Source organism: Macrotis lagotis, chromosome 5 (genome assembly GCF_037893015.1).
Source record: "Macrotis lagotis isolate mMagLag1 chromosome 5, bilby.v1.9.chrom.fasta, whole genome shotgun sequence".
Classification (NCBI taxonomy): Eukaryota; Metazoa; Chordata; class Mammalia; order Peramelemorphia; family Peramelidae; genus Macrotis; species Macrotis lagotis.
Genome location: NC_133662.1, coordinates 116131980 through 116137979, shown reverse-complemented (window position 1 = coordinate 116137979; position 6000 = coordinate 116131980).

Genomic DNA, 6000 nt, shown 5'->3' with positions numbered 1-6000 from the left:
TCACTATATTTAATAATATGAGATGATTCAAATTATAAAGCAATGAATTTCCAATTCAAGAAAGACTATATAATAAATACTACAAAATTGTCCATCGTGCCCCCCACTCCCTACCTTCCTTCTAGGTTTAATTTTTTTCTCTGTTGCGTACTTTTTACTTCTTTTTCTTCTCCCTACCCAAGAGGATTACAATTATGTACATATATATAAATATATGTATATATAAATACACATACATACACACATTCATACATTTTCACTTATATGCAAATTTATATATGCATACACATGTATACTACACACATGCATAGATATATTCATCATCACACACATCTATACATATAGTCAAACACATATATAAAAGATTGTCCTATACTTATTTCCACTTATCTTCTCTTTCTCTAAAAGTGGATAGCATCTTCTGTCATAAGTCTGAGTCTTTTCATATCTTTCTACATATACTAACTCATCAGTTCCTCTACCACAGTAATATATCTACCTTATACTATTTAGTTACTTTAAAAAGTCTAAAACAGTAATAATTTATATTGCTGACATATAGTACAATTTCTCTATTTTTTTCTTTCATTTAAATCTATTAACTTTATCTGAGGTCATGATTATTACTTCTTTTTTTACATAATAAATTCTATTCCTGATTTTTATTTTGTTTGTTTTGTTTCCAGATCTCTCATCTTTTTTTTTTTTTAACATTTCCTGAAGGCAACAACTCTCCTCACTATTTTGCTTTATATCTAACTGCTACCTTGTCCACTTATTCCTTAACCTATCCATCTCCAAGAATTTTTCCCTTACATACTTCTCTATCCCCCCATTCTTGTTAATATACACACACTCTTCTGTAATGCCAGCATCCTATTCCCTCACATTCTAACTCAGTACCCTCCCTATACTATTATCCCTTATCTCAGAATTTAGAAGGTTTCTATGACCTTTTAGAAGCCCTCCTCCATCTAATTTCTCTCTATAAGTTCTTCCTCTCATGACTCATTTGTATGTTTTTTATATCTTTTCCTCTACCATTTTATTTTTTAGATTCACATCATACTCAGCTCTATCCCAGTCACATATAAATATTAGACAATTTATCTTTGTAATTAGTTTTTGATGTTTACCTTATAGTTCTCTTGGATCTTGTATATCAAATTTTCTATTAAGTTCAGGCATTTTTGGAACATAATCCTAAAAACCTAGCAATTTTGCTTAACTTTGCTGGATATATTTTTGTCTGCAACCCCATTTCTTTTGTTCTCTTATATATAGTGTTTCATTGTGGCCTTTTAATTAGTCTCTGCAAGGTCTTGTGTAATTCTTATTGTGACTTTGCCATATTTCAGTTTTTTCTTGTTGCTCATAATATTTTTTCTTTAGCCTGTGTATTTTGGAACTTGGCTATGATATTCATATATATTTTCCTCCTTGGATCACTTTCAGGATATCTTTTCTCTATTTCTACTTTCCCCTCTTATTCTAACACTTCAGAACAATTTTCCTTAATTTTTTCTTTTATTATATGTTGATTCTTTTTTATTATGGGTTTCAGATAGGTTAATTATTATGTTTTCTCTTTTTTATCTGTTCTCCAGATCAGTTGTTTTTCTTATGAGTTATTTCACATTCTCTTCTGTTTTTTTCTTTATATTTTGTTTGATTATTTCTTGATCTCTTGTAATTTTAATGACTTCCCCGGTCCAGTTCTAATTTTTTATATTTTTTTTTTGGCAAGGCAATGGGGTTAAGTAGCTTGCCCAAGGTCACATAGCTAGGTAATTATTACATGTCTGAGGCTGGATTTGAACTTATGTACTCCTGACTCCAGGGTTGGTGCTCTATGCACTGTGCCACCTAACCACCCCTCAATTCTAATTTTTAAGGACCCATTTTTCTTCCTTAAGATTCTAGATGTCCTTTCCCAGGTGGCTGATTTCCTTTACATAATCTTTTTGCTTTTCTTAGACTTAAAAAAAATTCTTCCATTTCTCTTACTTGATTTTTAAAGTCTTGTTTGAGTTTTTCTATGAATTCTTTTTGAACTAGTAACCATTTGACATTACTCTTTGGGTAGGGGAGGCTTTTTCGCTTCAGTTTCCTCCTCTGATGATGAATCCTGGTCTTCTCTTTTTCCATGGCTATGTTCTTTCCTCTTTGCCTACTCATCAATTTTTTTTTAACTTTAGTAACTTATTGCTATATTCACCTCTAGTTCTGGGGTTTGTGTGTGTGTGGGGGTGTCACTGGTCTCAGATCTTTTTTACTGTTATCCTTTGAACCTTGTCCAAGCTCTGTACTCCTTCCTTTTCCCTTCCAAGCCACAGCTAGGAGTCCCCAGCACAAAGTACTGGACATGATCTTATAAGGTGAGAACCCTCCAATGGCTAGAAACTTCAATTCTCCTCTCTGACCTGGAACTGAAACCAAAACTCAGCTCGCTTGTAAGTGTACACAGCCAAGAGAGTCCAAGTCACTGCTTTTGTACTCATTAGGTATGTTGTTTCCTTCTCCCTGGGAAGCAAGCCTGGGCAGGCAGAACAGCTGGATGTGGCATCCCTTATCAGCTGAGGTTCCCTCACTGCCCCGAGTCAGACCCACAACTCCTTACATTAGTCTGGGAATTGAGAATTCCTGTGGCTGAGGCTTAAGCTACCTCCCAACCCAGTGGCCCCTAGGGCTCGCTGCTACCTGTTTCACCAGAGCTAGTCTGGAGATGTTTACACCTTATAGGAGCTGAACCTTGGTTTGGCATCTATACTCAGAATTTCTCTGGTTGTCAGAGGTGGATGGTGTATTGCTCCAGCTCTTGTTTATTCTCCCTCATCCCCCCCCCCCCCTGCCATGTTTACCCTGAGGAACTTTTTTATCTTTGAGTAGGAAATTTGGAGAGCTTAGAATTTTCTGAACTACTCCTTCATCTTCCCCAAATCTTCTAGTTAATATATTTAAGGAGTCTTTCACCTGGAACTTTGATTTTTTTTTAAATTCTTTCCTCTACTACTCTCATTTGATTTATAATATCAGCTTAACCCGTCCCCCCAAAACAAGACAAACAACTCAACAATACCTTACATAATTTTCTTCAGAAATTCTGGTGAGCAAATTTCTGGGGTTTTTGGAGGCTTTGCTTAAAGCTGTTTTTGAGTTATTCTTCTCTTCTGACTTTGTGTATTTGGCACCTCTAGTATCATAATAACATTTTATCTTTGTTTGTTTACTCATTTTTCTTGAGCTCTGCTCTTTGGTAACCTGCATTGCTGACCTAACTCAGAACTCTGAGGATTGAGTACAGGTCTGCTCAGGGAAACCTTATGCTCCCTTTAAGCTAATACCCCACACCCACTTCTGTTCCCTAGTTTCTGCCCAAGTCATTTGCCTATAGGCCACATTTCTGATCTTGTGCTAGAAAGACAAGTCAAGATACTATCTCTTTGACTTATTAATTGCCACCTAGTTGACTATTCACATATGATTGGTGGACCATTTGGGGAGGAGGAGAAAGGGGATTGTATTGGTTTCTCCAACTGTACTATCCTACTAGTCGTTTGCATAGTTTTCATTTTAAAGCCTGGAGTTATACAATGTAAAAAAAATATATTACTTAGCTTCTACTTAATTATCAAACTTGAAGTTTTTCCTCAGCTTCCAAATTAGATTTGAAATAGATTTTGATTAGATTGTAAAGTATCTGAATCAAATATCTTGAAGAATCCACAACATTCAATCAACAAATATTTATTAAGCATTTAATATGCATCAATCCTTATGCTAGAGGCAGGAGATTTAAGTACAGAGAATAAAATAATCACTACCTGGAAGAAGCTTGCATTTTAATGCAATGGTTTTCAACCTGGGGTATTTCAGAAGAACCATGTATATGCATAAGCATAATTATAAACATTCATACACATATTTGTACATGTTTATATATGCTTACTCTATAAAATACCCTTATATATGGATGCATATATATACATATATAAATATATATATTAGAATGTTGTATATATGAATATATAAATATATTGCTATGGATTTTATGCATTTTTTAAATGTTATTTTAAGAAAGGATTCAGACTTCTCATGGCTACCAAAGAATTCCCATGACACACATTAAAAAGGTTAAGAACTCTAGTTTTAATGGGGAGTTGTAGAGATAAAGTAGTGACCATTCCTTCAAGAAAAACCATCATAACGGACATCCTTCATTCACTCAGGTTACTTGTTTGTTCAGAACATCCCTACAGAGGAGAGCAGGCATTTATTGCTGACCATGAAAAGCTCAGCCTCAATGACTGATGGAAAAATTACCCTCCTTTGTCAGTTCACGTAAATAATAATTCATCAAAGAAACATGTGCTCATGAATTCAGTCTGGTTTGAATTAGAACCATAATGCATTCTTGGGAAGCAGCTGAAGGCAACTGAGCCTCATTAAGAAATCTCCAGCCTTCATTACTTAAGCATATAAACACTCCCTCCTCATACCATAATGAATTGCATCAAACCTAGCAAGAATGCAGCTTCTCACAGCTGAGTAGGAGTTGCATATATTTACCTGGGGAAGTCACATCTGGCTGACAGTAAAGTTTTGATGAGTCCTTCAGAAACCTGATATGTTTAATGTGCCTGGAGCTAGATAAGTATTTATCACAGATTGGAAAGAATGCCCAGGAAAATGATTGCTTATATTGAATCTACTATTCTCTGATAATCATTATGGAGTGAAAAAGGGTGGAATAGGATTTTTTTTTAATGCTATGGATTCCACCCTGAGGCCTCACAAAATCCAAAGACTAGATGTTCTGCAGATGAATTGACAGCAGTTCACATACCACTATGCATATCTGGCAACCAGGTGTTTTGTGGATTAGGCAGGGGCCAGCAGCCTTTCCACAAGAGAATATTACTCATAGTTAAGTCTCCTAGAGAAAGAACAATCAACTTTTCAGTAACTTGTCCCTTTAAGACCAAGTGCCTTAGAATAACTGGCTCTGATCACTATTCTCTCCAAAGAGAAGCATCTCTCCAAAAACAAGCCATCAAAAACATGGCCCTGTCTGATTGGGCTGTAAAAAATCAACAGCCTGTATTTGGAGGTCATCTGAAGGGAAGGGCAGAAAGAATTCTTCAGCCATCCAAGAGATAAAGGAGAGAGAACACAAAGCAAAGAGGTGTGGCCTTGATTTAGCACTTGAGAGAAATCTAGCCTAACCAGACTTCTGCCAATCAATCACTGCCTGTTTTTATAAAGAATTTTTAAAAGGAAAACACAAACACTAACCATGTTTTTGGTGGATCATGGCTCCAATGGTTATTGCAGTTCATTCAGCTTCAAATGTAACATCTGTAAGAGTCAAAGCTGATTCTGAGAAAATTTCCACATTTATTTTTGAGAAATTCAATATAAAGCTCCCTGAAGAAAGAACTATCAATTTGTCAATGCCATTGCCCAGAAGTACAGAGCATTCTCTACATACTCTGGGCTCTTTGCAGCGGTGTTTATTTCGAAAATGATTTCATATTCCTAGATTTAGAATCAGGCATCCAGAAAATTGCACAGCCAACCAGACATTGCCAACTGGATGTTTGAGTCCATGTAGCACTCATGACAAAAAAAGGAAAGGGACACAAAGAGTGTGACTGTTCATTCTGGGGGAAAACCCAAATTGCAACTCTCCTATTCCTTCAAGATCTTTATGTATTGGAGTCCCTGATGCCTAATAAATAAGTTCAACCCAACCCTGCTTGGGCTATGATTTCATTCCTTTCCTCCAGCCTTCTCTACAAGATTACCTTCACACATCTGGGAAAAATTAAACAGATTAGTTTTGTTTCCATGTCCACTTACTTTCTTGCAATTTATACTTTCTGCTCTGACTTCTCTAAAACAGAAGAGAAATGTCATATTGTATGAGAAATAGCAATTCCAAATGAGGATTCTATTTAGGGATCATTCAATAGGGACAAGCATGATATTCCACTTTCA